The sequence below is a fragment of the Elaeis guineensis genome, chromosome 7 (assembly GCF_000442705.2).
Source record: "Elaeis guineensis isolate ETL-2024a chromosome 7, EG11, whole genome shotgun sequence".
Classification (NCBI taxonomy): domain Eukaryota; kingdom Viridiplantae; phylum Streptophyta; class Magnoliopsida; order Arecales; family Arecaceae; genus Elaeis; species Elaeis guineensis.
The window spans coordinates 82915671-82938772 of NC_025999.2; the positions used below are offsets into that span (position 1 = coordinate 82915671).

General features: G+C 34.5%; 1 non-coding gene across 1 annotated transcript; it reads right to left on the minus strand.

Annotated features, from left to right (window-relative positions):
* Nucleotides 1-293: 293 nt before the first annotated feature.
* Nucleotides 294-399, minus strand: LOC114913758 (small nucleolar RNA R71). Its single transcript, XR_003799647.2, has one exon. It is a non-coding gene; the product is annotated as a small nucleolar RNA R71 (small nucleolar RNA).
* Between the last annotated feature and the right edge of the window lie 22703 nt (nucleotides 400-23102).

Here is a 23102-nt window from a genome sequence, read left to right on the forward strand (position 1 = left end):
AGTTGAGGCAGTTCAATATGAAATCAAGTCTAGTGTTATTCAGATGCTCTCATCTTTTCATGGACTTGCCAACGAGGACCCATACAAATATCTTGATGAATTTTTTGAAATTTGTTCAATAGTTAAAATCCAAAATTTCTCTGACGATGCTCTTAGGCTGAAATTAATTTTCTTTTCATTGAAGGACAAAGTCAAATATTGACTAAACTTCTTAAATACCATAATAATTTTAACTTGGGATCAACTTCAGAGGAAATTTTTCAAAAAGTACTTCCTAATAGGAAAGACTAATCAAATCCGTAAGATCATAACTAGTTTTTCTCAGTTGGATGGAGAGATGTTTCATGAGATCTGGGAGAGATTAAAAGAACTAATTAGAAAATGCCCCCACCATGCTGTACCCAATGACAACTGATCCAATGCTTCTATGATGGTCTATCAGAGAAGCATCGGCAAATGGTTGATGCCTCTTGTCGTAGAACCTTCATGTTGAAAAATGAGCATGAAGTCTGATAGCTTTTTGAGATATTGAGCAAGAACTCGTTATATCACATGTCGGCTGCCTGTAGAGACCCTCCCATGATGGGACCTAAATGAGGTGAAATATATAAGGTAGGTCATTCTGTAGATATTTACAGTAAGATAGATGAACTATCTCAAAAACTTGACCGAATACTGCAAGTCGGGCACACCTCTTCCCAATCTACACAATTATAGGATGTTTGTATAATCTATTCAAGTCCTAGTCATTCGATAGAAGATTGTCCAGCAGCATACCAATTTTTTGAGCTTGTTCAGGAGCAAGCCCACCAAGCTCAAACCCAAATGGCTTCCAAATCAGAAAATGATCCGTACTCAAATACTTATAATCTGGGTTGGCGAAAAATTTTGAATTTTTTTTGAAGACCACAACCTGTGCCCAATCCAACCTCACACAAGCCCAATCACTAGGGGACACAGTTCAGAAATACGTCATACTCTCAGTATCTGAATGCCCCATAACCCCAACCCCCTCCTAGCAATCATAGTTCTGCCTTTAAAGAGAAAGTGTTGCAAGCACTAAAAGGGCTTGAGATGAACACCCAGCTCTTTCACTCCCACACTCAATCAATAGCCAAGCTAGAGACCCAAATTGATCAACTAGCCACTACTTTTAGTAGAAGAAAAAAAACTTCCAAGCTAGTCTATCAGCAACCCTAAAAGGTAGTATATGGCTGAGAGCTCTATTGGCCCAAGACTTTTTCCAAACATGCCAAGTCTGTCATTATCCTTAGAAGCAAGAAAATCATAAATCAACCTGAGATAACCCAACAACTAGAACAACTAATACCGGCCAAGTCAGAAAAGAAAAAATCTATAGAGAGGGAAGAACCTACTGATCTAGCACCTGCACCTAAGGCCCCATTCCCAAGTGCTTTAGAATCCACTCTGCCTCTTGACAAGAAGAGTGTAAAAATGAATGAAATGCTTGAATTATTTAAACAAGTCTAAATTAATTTATCCATTCTTGATGCTATTAAACAAGTCCCAATATATGCCAAATTTCTCAAAGATCTGTGCACACAAAATGAAGAACTAAGGCGCACACACCTAAGAAAGTCTACTTAATTGAAAGAGCCAGCTCCATCTTTCAACAGATAACCCCATCCAAACTTAAGAATCCTAGTACCCCAATCATATCCTATGTTATAGAGGACCGAGCCATTAAGAAAGCATTGTTAGATTTGGGTGCGAGTATTAATCTTCTTCTGGACTCTGTCTATGACCTATTTGGATTTGGAGAATTGAAACCTACAATAGTAACCCTACAATTAGCAGACCAATCAATTAAGATATTCCATGGAATGTTGGAAGATGTGTTGATTAAGGTAGATGAATTTTACTTTTTTGTAGACTTTCTAATATTAGATATGGAATCTGGTAGCAATCCCAGCCAAATACCTATCATCCTAGGTAGACTCTTCCTAGCGACTGCCAATACTTGCATAAACTGTAGATCCAAGGTTATGGATGTGTCTTTTGGGAATGAGAAGCTGAGGTTGAACATCCTTAATGCAGCTCAAAGACCACCCACTTTTTACCATGGTGAGTTCAATTTACTATAGGAAGTTTTAGAAGACAAAACCTCTATCTTGCTCAACCTAGACCCATTACAGGCATGCTTAGCACACTTTGGAGTGGATGATTTAGACATTGATGGGTATACCAGAGAAATAAATGCACTATTAGAACCACCCAACTTTAGCACCATCCCTTCTTGGACTATAAAGTATGAACAATTACCGACTCAATCGAACCCTCTAGTACCATCCCTAGAAGCACCACCTACTCTAGAGTTAAAGCCTCTTTCTAATATATTAAAGTATTCATTTCTCAGATCCAATAAGAGCTTGCCAGTAATCATTTGCTCCGACCTAACTACCGATTAGGAAAACCAATTTGTAGGTGTGCTCAAACAGCATAAAGAGGCCATAAGGTGGACAATTCACTACAACAAAATAGTTATTAGTGATGAAAATTTTTTATCGCTAATAATCTATTTTCATCACTAATAGTTATTAACGATAAAATTTTAGTCACTAATATTTGATCGTAAATACTCACGTCGTTGATAATATTTTACGATGAAAAAAAAATTCATTATGAATACTCGATTATTTACAATAAAAAATTTTATCATTAAAAAAATTATTTTTTTAAAAACTATTTACGATGAAAAATTTTAGTCATAAAAAAAATATTTACAACAAAATTTAACATCACTAATAAATAAAAGATTAATAATGATAAAATATTTTTATCGCTAATAATTTAATTAAAAAAATTTATAAAAATCAAATTTTTAAAAATTTTTAGCGATGAAAATTTTAAAAATTTTTAGCGATAAAAATTTTATCGTAAATATGATTTTTTAATAAAAATTTTTATCACTATTAATTAATTAAATTTATAAAAATATTAATGATATAAATTTTTCATCGTAAATGTAATTATTAGCAATAAAAATATTTTCATTACTATTAATTTAATAATATTTTTTTTAAAAATCAAATTTAAATAATATTACGATGTAAGGCTTACGTCATAAATATAACAATTTCTGATGTAAATTTTTATCACTAATAAATATCAATTATTTAAAATAAAAATATTTTCATCACTATTAATTTTATATAAAATTTTATTATTTTTAAATTTATTTTAAATTTTATTTATGATCAATTTTTTATGGTAGTAAAATATTTTTGGTGATCAATATTTTATCAAAAATAATTTCATCACTAATAATTTATACATATTTTTTTAAAAAATAATTTATAATATATTTTTTATTTATATTTATAATTTTTTTAAATTAAAAATAAAAAGTTTACATAATAAATTTATAAATAAATTTTATTATTTTATTATATTAAATTAAAATTATAAGAGATTTGAAATAAAAATAAAAAATTACATAAAGAGGCCATCAAGTGTCGGTATCTACAGAAGGAGAATGAGCTAGAGAAGGAGAGTGCTCGAAAGAGTTCAGACCGATCTGCTGCTGCCTCATTAGCTGTGTCATCTGCTCCATCTGCGTTATCCACTCCATCATTTGGATTTGGAGCCATTGATACTTGCCAATGTATACAGCCAACTCATGAGCTCGCTGTCAATCCTCATAGCCTACCTCTGCACTTTCGTCAGTAAGTTCTCAACAAGTCATACATTCTAAACATCAGCCCGTAGTGAAGGGTAAGTCTATCTAGCCAACAAGTCATTCGGATAGAAAATGCTAGCGGTCTTACTTAGCTTAAGAAAGATGCCATTTCTCTTGTTTAGCCAAGAATTGCTCAAGCTGAATCAGCTGGTAGTCCTTTTGTCATCGAGTTCACCTAAGCCTGCAAGGGTGAGGGTGGAAATACTGGAGCCGTAAGGCTCTGGTCGAGCATCGCAGGCAACATGGATGTTAGTCCTAGACGAGCGTGAAGATGAGGGAGCAGTGATCCCATATCCTAGACTCCTAACATAACAAGATCTCGTACCAAGCATATGATCACATATCTCATCATCTGTGGGTGCGGTCGAGCCCTCAGAGGTAGGCTGGAATCTCATGTCTGTCATACGATCCTGAAAATTAAAGTTATAACTATTTTAATTTTGTAATAAAAATCAGACTGTGAATGAAAAAAATAATTAAAAAAACTTACAAAGAGCTTCTGGCTCTCCATCATCCACTCTCCTGACCGTCGCTAGTGGATCCGCTGGTAGATATCGATCCTATCAGAAAGCTCGTCACTCTCAACATCTCTCTACAATTTGAGAATGATTAATTAAAAAATTTTAAATAGTTAGAGAATTATATACTAATTAAAAATTATTTACCATCTGCTCTATGTGAACAGCGAACGATCTCGAACCCCTATAATGCGGTACGATCTGTCTTGTCGATTCACGACATTCTGGACATATCTTCTCTGTACAGTTATCAGTCAAATTAGTAATAATAAATTTAATTCAAGAATAAATGATTCAATCATTAAACTCTAAAAAAAATTTGGATGTGTAACCTAATATGCCGAATCCTCATAATGTCGGCATATGATAGTCCAATCATCTATAGTGATGCTATCATAGGGCCACTGCCGCACTGTCTCCTCCCCATGATCCTGCATCATATAGTACCAATGCTGATGGATGCGATGGCGATAATCTTTGAAATCCAAAGATAAATGAGCATCCATGGCTCGCCGCACACAATCCTCCTCAAAATCAATAATATTAAAAATACCCTGCCAATAACAAATATTAGAAGAATACCATACTAATTAAATATTCACAGTATAATTTATTTTACCTATAAATAGGTGTAGAAAACTTCTTTCTGAGTCAGTACAATGTGACGCCAATAGGAAAGCATCACGGGAGCATAGCTGCGACATATGATGCCCAGCTTGATCTGCCACGGCTCACACCATCCCCTAATGGGCATGGTGTAGCCGGATGGTATTTCGATACGGAGATACTGTCCAGAGTACTTGCATCTCCAACGCTCTTGAGCAAGATTCTTCGATGGATCTTGTCCTTGCCTCATTACCGATGGAGATTGATCTAAACAATAATAAATAAATCATTAATATAATAGCTATCCAAATAAAAAAATTAAATATATAAAAAAATAATAATATCACTCGGATCTGCCTCACTCGAATCTGTCTCACTGGGACCTGTCAGTGCAAGACCCTCCGATGACGGAACTAGTGCGGCAATATAAATCGATGAAGGCACCTTAGTCTTCGAGGTAGACAGCGAATGCGAACATCATCGTTGTCTCCTAATGCCATACCTGTAATGCTTGACATATAAATAAATATAATATTAAATAATAATAATAAAACTATAAGTAGTTGAGCATACAATAAATATAAAATAAATTTATGTAACAAATATAAAATAAACTATAAGCAGTTGAGCATGCAAAATAATATTAACGCAAATTAATAATATGAAACCTAATCTCGAAGACTCGATAGTTTTTTATTTTTTTAAAATATTTTTTATCTAAAAATATTTTTTTCTTAAATAAATTTTTTTCTAAATGAGCTTCAGACTCGATCTCCCATGGCCCTTACTCCCACGATGCCGGTGCCGTCACACACCCCGTGCCGCTCGGACTCGCCCCTGCGACCCCCCTCCCACGACGTCCGGTGCCGGTGCCATCACATACCCCGCACTACCTGAACTCGACCTCCCATGACCCCCGCTCCCATGGTGTTGGCACTGTCTAGACCCTACGCCGTCCGGATTAGATCCCGATTTGGATCCCAATCCGAATCGAGATCTCGACCCGGATCTCGATCTTGATCCAATTCGGATCGTATTCAGATTTTATTTTTATTAATCAAATAATAAAATATTTGATTAATATTTTTTTTTATTTTTTTTACTTTTTTTACTTTTTTCTTTCTTTTTTTTCTTTTTCTTCTTTTCTTTTTTTCTTTCTTTTTCCCCCTCCTCTTTCTCTTTCCTTCCTCCCCGCCGTCACCCACCCCTCCCCGACCGACCCGCTCCTCGTTTCATCGCCAGCGCTGGCCGCCCCCTCCCTGGCATCGTCTCTCTCGACCGACCCCCTCCCCGGCTCGATGGCGTCGACGGCCGCCCACGGCCCCGTCCCCACCCCCGTCTCACCCCCGGACACCCATGGAACCCAACCCGCCCCCGTTTCACCTCTGACCGCCGGTCGCCCCCTCCTCGGCCCCGTCTCCAACCCCCGACCCCCTTCCCGACCCCGTGGAGCCGTCAGTTGGGACTCCGCCTCCCGACCCCCTCCCTGTCCCCGTGGCACCGCCGACCGCCCCCCTCCCCTCCCCACCCCCATCTCGCCCCTGACTGCCCCTGACCACCTCCCACGGCCGACCCCTCCTTGACTTCATGGCGCCGCCAGCCCCCCCAACCCCCTCCGCCCTCCGATGTCCTGATCAATACAAAAAAAAGAGGTTCGAAGAACTTTACCTCCGATGGATGGCGACGGCAACGACAACGATAATGAAGGTGCGGACGATAGACGGTGACGACGATGGGCTCGCCGGTAGGAAGAGAGGGGAGGAGAGTGCGGAGAGGGAGAGGAGAGAGGGAGAGAGGAGAGGAGAGATGGAAGAGTTCAGGGAGAGCACAAAGAGGGAGAGGGGAGAGGGAAAGAAGAGAGGAGAGAGAAGAGAGGAGAGAGGAGAAGTGGGTTTGACGCGATGGGACGTTGAGTTGATGGAACTATTAGAGACAAAAATTTTCATCGCTAATACAATTATTAGTGATGAAAATTTTTTTCATCACCAATAATTTTCATCAAAAAAAATTTTTGCAAAAAAAATTTCTCTCCAAAAAAATATATTTGCAACAAAAATATGATTTTCATTGCCAATAATTTCTACCAAAAAATAAAATCTTTGCTAAAATTTTTTTCTATAAAAATTATTAGTGATAAAATTTTCATCGTTAATAATATTATTAGCAACGAAAAAATTATATTCGTTGCCAAATTTTCTGTCAAAAAATACCATAATAAAAATTTAAAAAAAATTATTGGTGACGAAAAGTATTTTCATCGTTAATAAGTTTATTAGCAACAAAAATTTATTTTTATCATTAATAATTTAAAAAAATATTTCCCACTAAAATAATTTTTTTCTAAAAAAATTCATTATGGCGATGAAATATTTCATCGTTAATAATCTTATTAGCAACGTAAATTTAGATTTCATCACAAATAATTTTTGCAAAAAAATATTTTTTCATTAAAAGTACCTTCTTAGGTATATTCATAAATTTTAGCAGCTTTGGGATATGTTCATGTCAATCAGGATTTATGAAGTTGCAGATCTATGTAGAAGAATGAGATGAATATGAGACAACCATGATATGGATCAATTTGATTCTCTTTGATCACAAAAATAAGGCAAGTTTTCTGATATTCTATTCCAATCAAATATAATTTATAATTAAAAAATCTAACTAATTAGATTTACTTTTTTGGTGGCAACACTGCCATAAGTTAATCAAAAGATTTGAATGGACACTCTGCGAGTAGCTATGACCCTTGAGATCTGATGCAAAAGGAGGATCTTTAGATGATCTATTGGTCTTAATTTCTACATAGAGTCAGATCTTTTTGATGGAGGATCGACATCAATTGGTGGTTCCAGGAATTGGACTGCTGTAGTGCATCAACTGCCGCAGATTAAGGACAGCATTCAAGAAGTTATATTTTTCTCTTAAAGATGTTATAGGATTTTGTTGTCACAAGAGATTATTAGTCAAACTTTTTTGGGATGATTTAAAAGTAAATAATATAATTTAATCTATTGAACAGTTGATAAAATTTTGTTCTTTATATAATTAGAAGTTGATATTCTTTCTGAATCAAATTCCATGCGTTAAATTTTTTGAGGCGGTTTGCTTTTGGATCTTAAGGATGATTAATTCGGTTGTAGATGAAGAATTTTATTACATCATCCAACAAAGTTTAGATACTGAGAGAATGATTCTTTTTTAGTATCGAAAGTTATTTTTTTTAAATTTTTAATTTTTTTAATTATTAATGATAAAATTATTTCATCATAAATAATAAAGTATTTATGATAAAAATTATTTTTTATCATAAATAGTCAATTATTTATGATAAAAAATAAATTTTCATCGTAAACACTAAGTTATTTATGATGCAAAATTTTTATCATAAACAATCTATAATTTTTATATTTTTTAAATTTATTTAAAAATATTGATGATGAAAATATTTTCATCATAAATAATTAAATATTTATGATGAAAAAATAATATTCATCATAAATAATCTATAATTACTAAATTTTTTAAGTTTTTTATTTTTTTAAATATTAGTGATAAAATTTTTTTATCATAAATAATTGAGTATTTATGATGAAAAAAAAATTTATCATAAATATCCTATTATTTTTGATATAATGTGTTCATCACAAATAATCTATAATTTTTAAATTTTTAATTTTTTTTACAAATATTAGCAATGAAAATTTTTTATCATAAGTAATTGAGTATTTATGATGAAAAGATATTTTTATCAAAAATACTCAATTATTTATGATAAAATTTTTTATCATAAATAATATGTAATTTTTAAATTTTTAAATTTTTATTTTTTTCAAATATTAGTGATAAAAATTTTTCATCATAAATAATTGAGTATTTATGATGAAAATGACTTTATGTCTCAAATAATTGATTATTTATGATAAAAATTTTTTGTCATAAATAATCTATAATTTTTAAATTTTTAAAAATTTTTATTTTTTAAAAATATTAATGATAAAATTTTTTTATCATAAATAATTATTTTTTATGATGAAAATAACTTTCCATCATAAATACTCAATTATTTATGATGTAATATATTAATAAAAATTTTTTATCATAAATAATCGAGTAGTTATGATGAAAAAATATTTTTATTATAAATACTTAATTATTTATGATAAAAAATTTTATCATAAATAATATATAATTTTGAAGTTTTAAATTTTTTTTTCAACTATTAACAATAAAATTTTTTTATCATAAATAATTGAGTATTTATGATGGAAAGATATTTTCATCGTAAATACTCAATTATTTATAATAAAAAATTTTCATCATAAATAATATATAACTTTTAAAATTTTAAAATTTTTTATTTTTTTTAAATATTAGTGATGAAAATTTTTCATCATAAATAATTGAGTATTTGTGAGGAAACCAACTTTTATCGTAAATACTTGATTATTTATGATAAAAAATTTATTTCATAAATAATCTATAATTTTTAAATTTTTAAAATTTTTTATTTATTTTTTAAATATTAGTGATAAAATTTTTTATCATAAATAATAGAGTATTTATGATGAAAAGTTATTTTCATCATAAATACTTGATTATTTATGTTGAAAAATTTTTATCATAAATAATCTATAATTTTTAAATTTTTAAATTTTTAATTTATTTTTTAATATTAATGATGAATATTTTTTATCATAAATAATCATTATTTATGATAAAAATAATTTTTTATCAGAAATACTCAATTATTTATGATGAAAAATTTTCATCGTTAATAATCTATAATTTTTAAATTTTTAAATTTTTTTTTAAATATTAGTGATGAATTATTTTCATTGAGAATAATTTTATTTCTGATGAAAAAAATTTTCTATCATAAATACTTAAATTATTTATGATGAAAATATTTTTATCATAAATATTTAAAAATTTAAAATTAAAATAAATATTTTATTATTTATGATGAAAATAATCATCATAAATAATTATTATTTATGATGAAATTTTTTTCATTGCTAATATAAAGTATTTGTAATGAAAAGTTATTTTTATCATGAATATTTTATTATTTATGATGAATTATATTTTTATCGTAAATACTTATTATCTGTGATGAAAATATTTTCATCGTAAATAATTTTATCGCAGAAACTCTCTCTTTTTATAGTGATTGCTAATTTGAAAGGTATAGATCCTTCCATTTACATGCATTATATTCATTGTGAGGCCGAGGTCAAACCACATAGGGACATACAACATAGATTAAATCCAAATATGTTGGAGGTAGTAAAGAAAGAGATAATAATAAAATGGTTACATGCAGGCATTATCTATCCAGTTTCTGATAGTAAATAGATCATTCCAACCCAGATGGTGCCAAATAAGTCAGATATCACTGTGGTAGAAAATGAGAAAGGTGAGTTGTTACCCAGTTGCACAGCAACTGACTGGCAAGTATGTGTGGACTATAGGCAACTTAATACCGTGATTAAAAAAGATCACTTTTCACTGTCTTTCATTGACTAAATCCTAGAACGATTAGTGGGTCAGAGTTACTTTTGCTTCTTGGATGGATATTCTGGATACAATTAAGTACCTGTATTTTCAGAGGACCAAGAAAAAATCACCTTTATCTGTCCTTATGGTACTTTTGCCTTTTGTAGGATGTCTTTTGGACTGTGCAATGCACCGACCACTTTTCAGCGGTGCATTATGGCTATTTTTTTTGATATGGATGATAAATTTTTGAAAGCTTTCATAGATAGTTTTGCTATTTTTAGCCCTATCTTTGATGACTGTCTCCAAAATTTAACTAAAGTACTTAAACAATGTGTGGAGACGAATCTGGTGTTGAGTTGAAAAAAGAGCCATTTTATGGTTTGCAAGAGAATCATGCTCAAACATATTGTATCCAAGCGGGGGATCAAAGTAGACAAAGCAAATATTGAAGTAATCTTGAAACTGCCACCCCCAACCTCGATTAAGCGAGTATAATCCTTCTTAGAATATGCAAGATTTTATAGGTGCTTTATTGAGAACTTTAGCAAAATTTCATGACCTTTGTGTAATCTTCTAACTAAAGAAAATTTTCTCGATTTTAATGAAAACTGTCTAACCACCTATAATACACTTAAAACAGTCTTGACTACTGCACCAATTATTAAACCTCCAGAATGGACTCTACTATTCAAAATTATGTGTGATGCTTCCAATTATATGGTAGGGATAGTTTTAGGACAGAAATTCAATAAGAAACTACATGTGATTTACTATGCAAGCAAAATACTCCCGGATGCTCAATTGAACTACACCACGATCGAAAAAGAATTGCTTACAGTTATGTTTGTCCTAGATAAATTTAGGTCATACGTTTTGGGCTCCAAGATCTTAGTTTATTCAGATCATGCAGCATTGAAACATCTGCTATCTAAGAAGGATGCAAAGCCTAGGCTGATTCGATGGGTCTTTTGCTTCAAGAATTTGATTTGAAAATTTTAGATAAAAAAGATTTCCAAAATATGATAGCAGATCATATCTCAAGGATCTTGGTAAAACACAATAATGAAACTATTAGAGATAGGTTCTCTGATGAACGACTCTTCTCAGCATCTTCTAATAATCTTTCCTGATTTGCACATATAATTAACTACTTGGCAATAGGATAAGTCCCGTCCTACTAGACCCAGCAAGACAAAAATAAATTCTTTGCCCAAGTCAAACATTATTTTTGGGAAGAATCAGAGTTGTTTAAAATTTGTCCAGACCAAATTATCCGACAATGTGTCCCTGAGTGTGAAATTCAAAGTATCCTGACCTTTTGCTACTCATTAGCTTGTGGGAGATATTTTAGTAGAAAAAACTATAGCAAAGATACTGCAGAGTAGTTTTTACTGACCGACATTGTTTAAGGATGCTCATGATTTCAACCGTAATTACTTGAGATATCAACGAATAGAGAATATTTCAAGAAAAAAATATGATGCTCGTATCTCCTATTTTAGTAGTTAAAATTTTTGATGTTTGGAGAATTGACTTTATGGGCCCTTTGTTAGAAATTATGTCCTAAAATTAATTGATTTATTATAAATAATTAAATTTTATATATAAATTATTGATAAATGAATAAAAAATTATTTTGATATTTTTATCACAAAATGTACATCTTTTTTATTAGAACTCTTACATTATGATGAAGTCCTTAAAACTATATTATGATCCATAAAAAAAATTTATCGAATAGTTCTTAAACATATTCACAACCAAATGATACGTCATTAATAGGACGATAATATTTATCAAGTATAGATTATTGTATGCCATATAGATTGATTGTCATCATAATCAAAGAGTATGGAGATACTGATATGGCATATAGGTAAGATATAGGAGTATATCATCACTGAACAAGCAACTCACCTACTGAGTGCTCTACTGTCAAGAGCAGCTCACGAAACATATGGACATAAATGTCTCTCAGATCTGAGATCACCATAGTACCTTACAAGCAACTCACTATGCTTTGGATCAGACTACTTGTATTTTTAATACAGTAACGGAAGGCTACTGGGTACAGTAAAGTACTTACGAAGTCTATATGTGGATCTAGATGAAATTGATCCCTTCGAATTATAGGAGTTAATGCATCATTGTATGTTAATTTAGTAAAATCTTGATTAGGATAATCCATGTGATGGATTTGAAAGGTTGAAATACGATATGGATGACTGTTTCAGGATTGACAGTTAAACCATAGATCACATTGAGCATTAGGATCAAAGAGATAAATTATATGGTAACCATTTATCTGAAGGAAAAATTACTTTTTTCTTGTAGGATCTTTCAGATTTCATCAAATTTGGGACGGAATAATTTTAAAAAAAATTTATCCTATATTTATTTTAGATTTAAATCTCTAAATCTAATTTTATTATCTGATATTAATTCAAAAATAAATCTAAAAGTATGAGAAAATATAAAATACCTCAAGGATAATCTGATTACCCTGTAGATGATCGCAGCAAGCCTGAGGTTCTGATTTAGCCACGCAATCATCTGACCTCTACCAGTATCCACTCAGATAGAATCTGGATCATCTTCTCCTCATAAATCTCTGCTCTAAAAATTAGAACTAAATCTGATTAGGAATATCTTCAAAAGTCTTCCTAAAGTTGGAGCTGCAGTCTGTCGAAGAAGTCCTGCAGCCTTCCTGTTCAAGGCATCACCATGCCTTAGACCTTTGTCAGATGGACGTCCAAATCCTTGGATGTGAAGAAAAGAGGGAGAGCTACAGATGGGATGTGGAGAAGAGAAAAGGGGGTGGCAGCTTTGATGGGTTTGGCATAAAATACTCGAAACCCTAGGTGCAGACAAGATTTATATAGACCCTGCTGTGCTGCGCAGTGCCACATCATTCAACCAATCAGAAAATTTTAATAAATTCAAAAAAATTTTGATTGATGGAGTGATATCATCTGATCACATCAGATAAGAACCCCCACCCTCTCTCCTATGTTGGCACCATCTTTGGATAAGCACAAAGGAAGGTTGGCGCCAACTAGTCCATGTTGATCAAGACTCTCCATCCTTATCCACTTGGGGCGCCCACTTAATCTAATTGGGCTCACGCCATAATCTAATTATGGTGCCTAATTTAATATGGATTTGGTATGTGGACACTCCACAAAAATCCTCCAATGAGCTCTTGCCAAGTGGCCTTCAGTTTAAGACTCATATGTCAACATTTGACAGATATCCTAAAATAAAAATGGCAGGTGACAGAAATTAGCAGGTGTTGTCTTAAATTCATCTCATGAATTAAGACAAGATTTTTTTGAATTGGACAAGCTTCATTTAGACTGAGAAAAATCTTCTCAAAATTTTTTGGATGGTCAAATCATATTTGGCTTAGTCGAGATAGAAAAAATTACACGAGGAGAAAGTTAGGCTCAATCGAGTACTAGCACGATTTTCTTGAACCTAATTGGATCTAATCCAAATCAATTGGACTAGCCCAATCGATGATATCCAGATCCTAACCCTTGTTAGTGTGACCCAGTTAGGTTCAATTCTGTATGATAATGAGACATGTCGTGATCTCATCATCGACATCATCGAAACTCCTTTCGATGGATCAGAACTCTTCTGATTCATACAATTAGAATGATCGATCATCAAGATCATTCTAATTGCTCTCAAAATCTACCAGTGACACCTAGCAGTATATGGTGGCAACCTATCAGAACTAAAGACGAACCTCTCGATGCAGCTACCTGTGTGATTGAGTTTCTCTATCACGAGTCCCGACTGAATTAGGGTTAAGATGAACTCGTCAAACCCAACATCAGTCATATGAGTTAATCGATCGATCCGAGTCCGATGTGAAATCCCAATGAAAAATTCTTTTCCATTATTTCACTCTGTCATGGTCATAATCTTAAGGACTCGATCTTTCGATCATCATAGGACTACTCCTCTCATCTATCGAGGTTGATAGATCCCATCTTGGTGCGACCTAGTTCCTACAATGAATATGCTACAGCCAACATACACCTCAGGATTTTGAATGGCTAGGAGATCGAGTTATGTAGTCAAACTATAACACACTCAAGGTGAACTATCGATGCACCTCAGGTCAAAGAACTAAACACACAACTGCAGCATCGAGCTAGTCATCGACGAGAAGATAGATTTCCTTATGACTGCTCGAGGTGGTCACACTCAGTACTCTCGTTCTCAATGAATATCTGTACTCTCGCTCCGGTGTCTCTACACTATAGACTCAAGACACATCTACCCTAAGGAAGTGATCGTACACCAACCTTCCAGATCGATCACCATCCACGTGATGATCCTATGGTCAGGAGCTGTTTATGAGTTAGTTATGTAAATTCATGCCTTAAATTTTCAACTCTTGAAAATATGAATTGACATTCCTACTAACTCAAAGGATGTATCACAGACACAATGTACACAATGTGATAGAAGAATAACCCATTTATCGATTTATAGTCAAAATTATAAATTTATCCTTAAATTTATATAAAAATGTGTCAGCCAATCTGACATCTAGGGCATACATCTAACAAACTCTCACTTGATCTAATGTCAATTGGCTACATATCTAAGTCCCATCTTCTCAAGATGGGCTTCGATCTTTTGCTAGCCTAATGGCTTTGTCAGCAGATCTGCCACATTGTCTGTGGAGTGATTCTCTTAACCTCGACATAACCTTTTTTGAGGTAATCACGTATCAGATGGAATCGCCGCTCAATGTGCTTGGAATTCTGGTGAGACCTTGGCTCCTTAGCTATGGCTATGGTGTTATTATTGTCGCAGTAAAGAGGGATGGCATCCGATGACATCACTCCAAGCTCTGTGGCAAACTTTTTGTACCAGAATGCCTCCTTCGTAGCTTCCGTTGCAGCACTATATTCTGCCTCTATGGTGGAATCAGCAATCACCGTCTGCTTGGAACTCTTCCAGCTAACTGCACCACCATTGCAAATGAACAGACTCCTAGATGTTGACTTTCGATCATCTATATCAGACATAAAATCTGAGTCTGTATATCCCTGAATCTGGAGTTCTCCATTCTCAAAGACTAGAAACATATCCTTAGTCCTTCTCAAGTACTTAAGGATACATTTCATAAAAGTTCAGTGCTTTTTGCCTGGATTCGACTGATATCTGCTTGTGACACTCACAGCATGGGCTATATCAGGTCATGTACATAGCATGGCATGCATGAGGCTCCCTATTGTCGAAGCATAAGGGATCTTGCTCATGCGTTCAATCTCCTCAGGTGTGCGAGGGCACATCTTCTTGGAGAGATGAATGCCATGTCTAAAAGGTACTAAACCTCTTTTGAAATTTTTTATACTAAACCTTTTTAGCACCTCCTCTATGTACATCTTCTGTGAAAGTTCCAGCATCCTATTTGGTCTATCTCTATAGACCTTAATACCCAGTATAAAGGATGCCTCTCCTAGATCTTTCGTAGAGAATTTCTTAGACAACCATACTTTGACTGAGGTCAACATGGGAATGTCATTTTTAATTAGGAGGATGTCATCTATGTACAATACGAGAAAGACAACTGCGCTCCCACTGATCTTTTTGAACACACATGGTTCCTCCTCATTCTTGATGAAACCAAATATTTTGATCACATCATTGAAACGAGTATTCTAGCTCCGAGATGCTTGCTTCAGTCCATAAATGAATTTTGCAGCTTGCAGACCTTGTGATCATCATCACTGGATATGAAATCAAGTGGCTGTTCCATATAGATATCTTCCTCAAGATGTCCATGTAAGAATGTCGTTTTCACGTCCATCTGCCATATTTCATAATCGAAATAGGCTGCAACAGCAAGCAGTGTGCGGATGGATTTTAGCATGGCTACAAACGAGAAGGTATCCTGATAGTCAATGCCTTCGCGCTGACTATAACCTTTCGCTACGAGCCTAGCCTTGAATGTCTCTATATTCTCATCTGTACCTATCATTCTCTTGAAGATCCATTTACATCCAATAGGTACAATACCTTCAGGTGGATCTACCAAGGTCCAGACTTGGTTTGAGTGCATCGAGTCAATTTCTGATCTTATTGCCTCTAACCATTTTTCGGAGTCGATATCTGATATCGCCTCATCATAGGTCTTGGGATCATCACCATGAGCCCCATTTCTCGTGAGGAATATTTTTTCTATATCCTCTTGTATGGTACCTAAGTACCTTTCAGGAGGATAAAAAATCCTAGTCAATTTACGAGGTGGAAGAGGTTGTATTAGGACTGGTTCTGATTGATTTGGTTCCTTAGGTTCTTTAGCTCGTTGCTCTTGGAAGATATTTCTTTGAGCTTGATTATTCTTCCGATGCCACCATCTTGAATAAACTATTTTTCAAGAAAAATAATATTTCGACTCACAATCACATTGTGGTCTTTCGGAATATAGAAATAGTATCCTAATGACTCTTTAGGATATCCTACGAATCGAGCTCTAAAAGATCTGAACTCTAACTTATCCGCCTGCTATCTCTTGACATGAGCCGGACAACCCCAAATTTTGAAATGATTCAGACTTGGCTTCTTACCATGCCATATCTCATATGGTGTGGTGGAATGGTTTTAGATGGAATCCTATTCAATACATATATTGCTGTCATGAGATAATATCCCCAAAGAAACTCAGGAAGGTCCGTGAAGCTCATCATGGAACGGACCATATCTAATAGGGTCCGATTTCTCCATTCTGAAACCTCGTTGAGTTGTGACATTTTAGGTGGAGTCCATTAAGAGACTATGCCATTGTCCTTAAGATAATCTAGGAACTTCTGACTAAGGTATTCACTTCCTCGATCTGATCGAAGAACTTTAATGGACTTTCCTGTTTATTTTTCTACCTCATGCCTGAATTCTTTGAACTTTTCAAAAGCTTCAGACTTGTGTTTCATTAGAAACACATACCCGTACCTAGGCATATCATCAGTAAAGATAATGAAGTAGACATAGTTGCCTCTAGCCGGCACATCAAATGGGCTGCACACATCCGTATGTACTAGGATAAGTAGGTCTGTGGCCCTTTCTTCATGTCCTACAAAAGGAGTTTGGTCATTTTGCTTTGAAGGCATGATTCATAAACTGGATATGACTTGAAGTCAACGGACTCAACAGTCCGAATTTCTCTAATTTGTTAACCCTGTCTTCCGCTATATGACCTAGCCTTAGGTGCCACAAATACCTATCATTTAGACTATCTCTAGTCCTTGTAATTCCTATGACATTCACATTTTGCTCGATATTAAATACAGATACATCAATATGTAGTTGATAGAGACCGTTAATAAGAAAACTATTTACAACTTTATTATTTTCATAAAATATGTTACAATGGTCCTTATGAAAGCTAATCACATAGCCTTCTTGTGCTAAACATGAAACAGAAATCAAATTCCTGCTTGCTGCAGGCACATAATAACAATCTCTAAGAAATAAATCTAATCCTAACGGTAATCACAGAGGTAGGTTCCCAGCCACAGCAGCAACTCTTGCTCCTTTCGATGCGTAGGATCATCTCCCCATCCCTCAGCCTCCTGCTCTCCTCAAGACCCTGCATAGAAGTGCACAAATGAGCACTAGAAAGAGTCAAGCACCCAACTGGATGCAGAAGAAATCGTAAGATTAGATTCTAAAATGAGCATACCTCCAGAAGGACCATCCTTCTTGTTCTTCAGGGTGGCCAGGTACTGAGGACAGTTCGCTTCCAATGGCCGTCTGATTGGCAGTGAAATATTTTTCTTTTCAGCAGCCTTCTTCTTCGGTTCTGTCTTCTTCTTTGCCATCCACCTTCTCTTCTTCGCAGACTTCTTTTTTTTCCAAAAGACTTTCTCTTGGAAGAAGTCTGTTTCACAGTGAGAACTGAGCCTTTTGAACCATTCATAGAAAGCTCAGCCGTAACCAGCATGTTCATTAACTCGGCCAAGGTACATTGCATCTTATGCATATGAAAGTTCATGATGAACTGACCATATGCATCGGACAAGGACTGAAGGATCACATCAATCTGAAAATCCTTGTCTAAGATGATACCGAACTTCTCAAGCTCCTCAATATCCTTAATCATTGTCAAACAATGATCTTGGACTGACTGCCCATCACGTATTTTAGCCTTAAAAAGTCTTTGACAGACTTGATACTTGGCTGTGTGACTTTGTTCACCAAACAACTCTTGTAGGTGAGCCAACATTTGGCAGGTAGTCAAAATGTTCTCATGTTGGCGCTGCAAGTCATCAGACATTGCACCTAACATTAGTACCTTGCTTTGTTATCCTCATCCGTTCACTTTTTTAGAGACGCTCTCTGTTCAGCAGTTGGATGTGCTGGCATGGTAGGTGGGTCCTGATCCAAGACATGAGTCAATTTTTCAGAATCCAGAATAATTCTGAGTTCTCAACTAGTCCTTGAAATTAGATCCAGTCAATCTGTGGGTGTCTAGTATTTTGGTCAGGAGATTGGACGCAGACATATTTCTGTAGAGAGTCAACAGTTTTAGTTAGATTTTGTAATCAGACTTAACCAATTTGTTTAGGAGTTTTATTTTTAAACAAATTAGGCTCCCACTATTTTTTAAATCCCTACACTCCCTTGGTAGAGATGTGAAAATCTTCGTGATCAGTGATTTCTAGTGGATGGTACAGTCTCACCGACTGGCTCATTACCTCACCTAACAGTTATTGATGATGGGTCAACCGATGAGTGGACAACTCTTGTCCAATGATTCTCTAATTATGGTGCACCCAAAATTGATCTCTAATTCATGAAGCTCATCATGTCCGGGATATTGCTCCAATCCTTAGTTAAGTCAAACTCACCATTTGCATGAACTAAATTCCTGATTGGGTCCCTCACCGTATCCGAAATATTGAGCCCAACCCATCCTTTAATTCGTAGCATCCAATGCCTAATGGACATGGTTGCATCTTTCGGTGTAACTGAGCTACTGTAACCAGCCGAGAACAATCAACCCCGGGAAGGGCCCGCACATCACAATGGTGGAAGATCTTAGATTTAATATTTTCTTAGAAAGATTTGATTTAGGTCTCATTAAACTTGACTTGACATAGTCATAATAATTATGACTAACCTAGTGGCATGAGTTAGCTCGAATTGTTAGCCACCTCAAATCAGAACTGAATCGACACATATGGCCAGGTAAGTGAGACCAGTAGAAGGGATATGCCATTAACTTGACAAGAACGCATTCGAGTCGAGTAGCTCTCAATTAAAAATTAGTCGGTCGCATCTGCTCAACTTACCTTAGACACCAAATTATTAAACCAGAACTAATTAGGTTAGCCTACAATCCAGGCTCTAACCATTGAGCCAAATTAGGTCTTAACTTGATCGAGTCATATCTAAATATGATTCGATCTTGATCTAGATATAATTCTATTAGGCTGGTCAATTATTAGCTTTCATGATCCCACCTAACTAACCGTTGATTCGGTTTGATCAACCGCTAGACCTAATTGAGCTACCCAAGTCCGAACCCAATTTTATGAAAAGTGACTTAGATCTGAAATTATTAATTTTAGACCTAATTTAATTTCATAAGCTTAATTCATTAATTAAGTCTTAGGTTCATAAATAAAATATATAAAATAAATCCTAGGATTTTAGGATCTAGGGTTTTGCAGAAAAGTAAGTTTTTATTTCTGATTAAGGATGAATGGCAGCACCCCTACACGTCATAAGAACACCCCATTGAATGGGAGGAGAGGGCTTTTAAACCCTACTTTATTCTTATGATCGGACGGCCATGAGGAACATCTTAATCAGAAATATAAATTTAACTACAAAACTAGTTAGATCTAAATTTACATATCACATATACAATTTAAGATCTAACTAATATATGCTTTGCATATATCTCATGTATCAAAAATTATTTAATTAATATACTTTCAGATTTAATATATCACATGTAATATCTGAAAAATAAAATTTAAATTAAACTATTCAACATAAAATTTATTCTAGACAGTTACTAGAACAATTCTATAACTAATCTAGGCATGCAACAGATCAATCTTATGTATTATCTAAATTTTTATTTTTATTTTTGATCTGAATATATAACATTTATATCATCAAAATTAGAGAATAAATTAGATCTAAATTATATTTTAATCTCATTAAAATATAAACTTATAAGACTATTCATAGATCAAACTATTCTTAATCTAGTCATGCATCTCATGTATGTTAGATCTTCTCAGATTTAATTTTAAATATTTTAATTTTAGATCCTATCATGTCTGATGTGATATCTAAAATTCTTTAATATCAGATAAATTAAAATTAAAATTAGATCTAAATTAGATCTGAAACTGAGCCATCAACCTAACTTTGATACCAGTTGAAGGAAAAATACCTTTTTCCTTGTAGGATCATCCAGATTTCATCAAATCTGGGATGGAATAATTTAAAAAAATTTATTATATATTTATTTAGATCTAAATCTTTAAATTAATTTTATTATCTAATATTAATTCAAAAATAAATTTAAAAGTATGAGAAAACATGAAATACCTCAAGGTAATCTGATTACCCTGTAGATGATCGCAGCAAGCTGAGGTTCTGATTTAGCCACGCAATCGTCTGGCCTCTACCAGTATCCACTCAGACAGATCTGGATCATCTTCTTCTCATAAATATCTACTCCAAAAATCAAAACTAAATCTGATTAGGAAGATCTTCAAAAGTCTTCTTGAAGTTAGAGCAGCAGTCTGTCGAAGAAGTCCTACAGCCTTCCTGTTCAAAGCGTCACCACGCCTTAGACCTTTGCCAGATGGATGTCCAACTCCTTGGACATGAAGAGGAGAGGGAGAGCTACAGATGGGATATGAAGAAGAGGAAAGGGGGTGGCAGCTTTGATGGGTTTGGCACAAATACTTGAAATCCTAGGCGCAGATAGGGTTTATATAGACCCTGCTGTGCTGCGCAATGCCACATCATTCGACCAATCAAAAAATTTTAATAAATCAAAAAAATTTTGATTGATGGAGTGATGTCATCTGATCACATCAGATAAAACCCCCACCCTCTCTCCTATGTTGGCACCATCTTTGGATAAGCACAAAGGAAGGTTGGCGCCAACTAGTCCATGTTGATCAAGACTCTCCATCCTTATCCACTTGGGGCGCCCACTTAATCCAATTGGGCTCACGCCATAATCTGATTATGATACCTAATTTAATATAATTTGGCATGTGGACACTCCACAAAAATCCTCCAATGAGCTCTTGCCAAGTGGCCTTCAGTTTAAGACCCATATGTCAACATTTGACAGATGTCCTAAAATGAAAATGGCAGGTGACAGAAATTAGCAGGTTTCTCTTAAATTCATCTCATGAATTAAGATAAGATTTTTTTGAGCTAGACAAGCTTCATTTAAACTAAGAGAAATCTTTTCAAAGTTCTCTGGGTGAGTCAAATCATATTTGGCTCAGTCGAGATAGAAAAAATTACATGAGGAGAAAGTTAGGCTCAATCGAGTGCTAGCACAATTTTCTTGAACCTAATTGGATCTAATCCAAATCAGTTGGGCTAGCCCAATCGATGACATCCAGATCTAACCTTGTTAGTGTGATCCAGTTAGGTTCAATTCTGTATGGTAATGAGACATGTCGTGATCTCATCATCGACATCATCGAAACTCCTTTCGATGGATCAGAACTCTTCTGATTCATACAATTAGAATGATCGATCATCAAGATCATTCTAATTGCTCTCAAAATCCATCAGTAACACCTAGCAGTATATGGTGGTAACCCATCAGAATGAAGATGAACCTCAGAGTGCAGCTACCTGTGTGATTGAGTTCCTCTATTATGAGTCCCGACTGAATTAGGATTAAGATGAACTCGTTAAACCCAATATCAATCATATGAGTTAATCGATCGATCCGAGTCTGATGTGAAACCCCAATGAAAACTTTTTCTATTATTTCACTCTGCCATGGTCATAGGCTTAAGGACTTAATCTTTCGATCATCATAGGACTACTCCTCTCATCTATCGAGGTTGATAGATCCCATCTTGGTGCGACTAGTTCCTACAATGAATATGCTACAGCCAACATACACCTCAGAGTTTCGAATGGCTAGGAGATCGAGTTATGGTGTAGTCAAACTATAACACACTCAAGATGAATTATCGATGCACCTCAGATCAAAGAACTAGACACACAACTGCAGTATCGAGCTAGTTATCGATGAGAAGGTAGACTTCCTTATGAGTACTCGAGGTGTCACGCTCAGTACTCTCATTCTCAATGAATATCTGTACTCTCACTCTGATGTCTCTACACCGTAGACTCAAGACACATCTACCTAAAAAATGATCGTACACCAACCTTTCGGATTGATCACCATCCACGTGATGATCCTATGGTCAGGAGCTGTTTATGAGTTAGTTATGTAAATTCATGCCTTAAATTTTCAACTTTGAAAATATGAATTGACATTCCTACTAACTCAAAGGATGTATCACAGACACAATGTACACAATGTGATAGAAGAATAACCATTTATTGATTTATAGTCAAAATTATAAATTTACCTTAGATTTGTACAGAAATGTGTCAGCTAATCTGGCATCTAGGGCACACATCTAACAATATCAAGTTCTTAAATATTACTTTGCAAATATTTGATCTATCTGACGTTGGATATCATTGCTAGATGATCACTTCGATTAGTATAGAAGTGATTC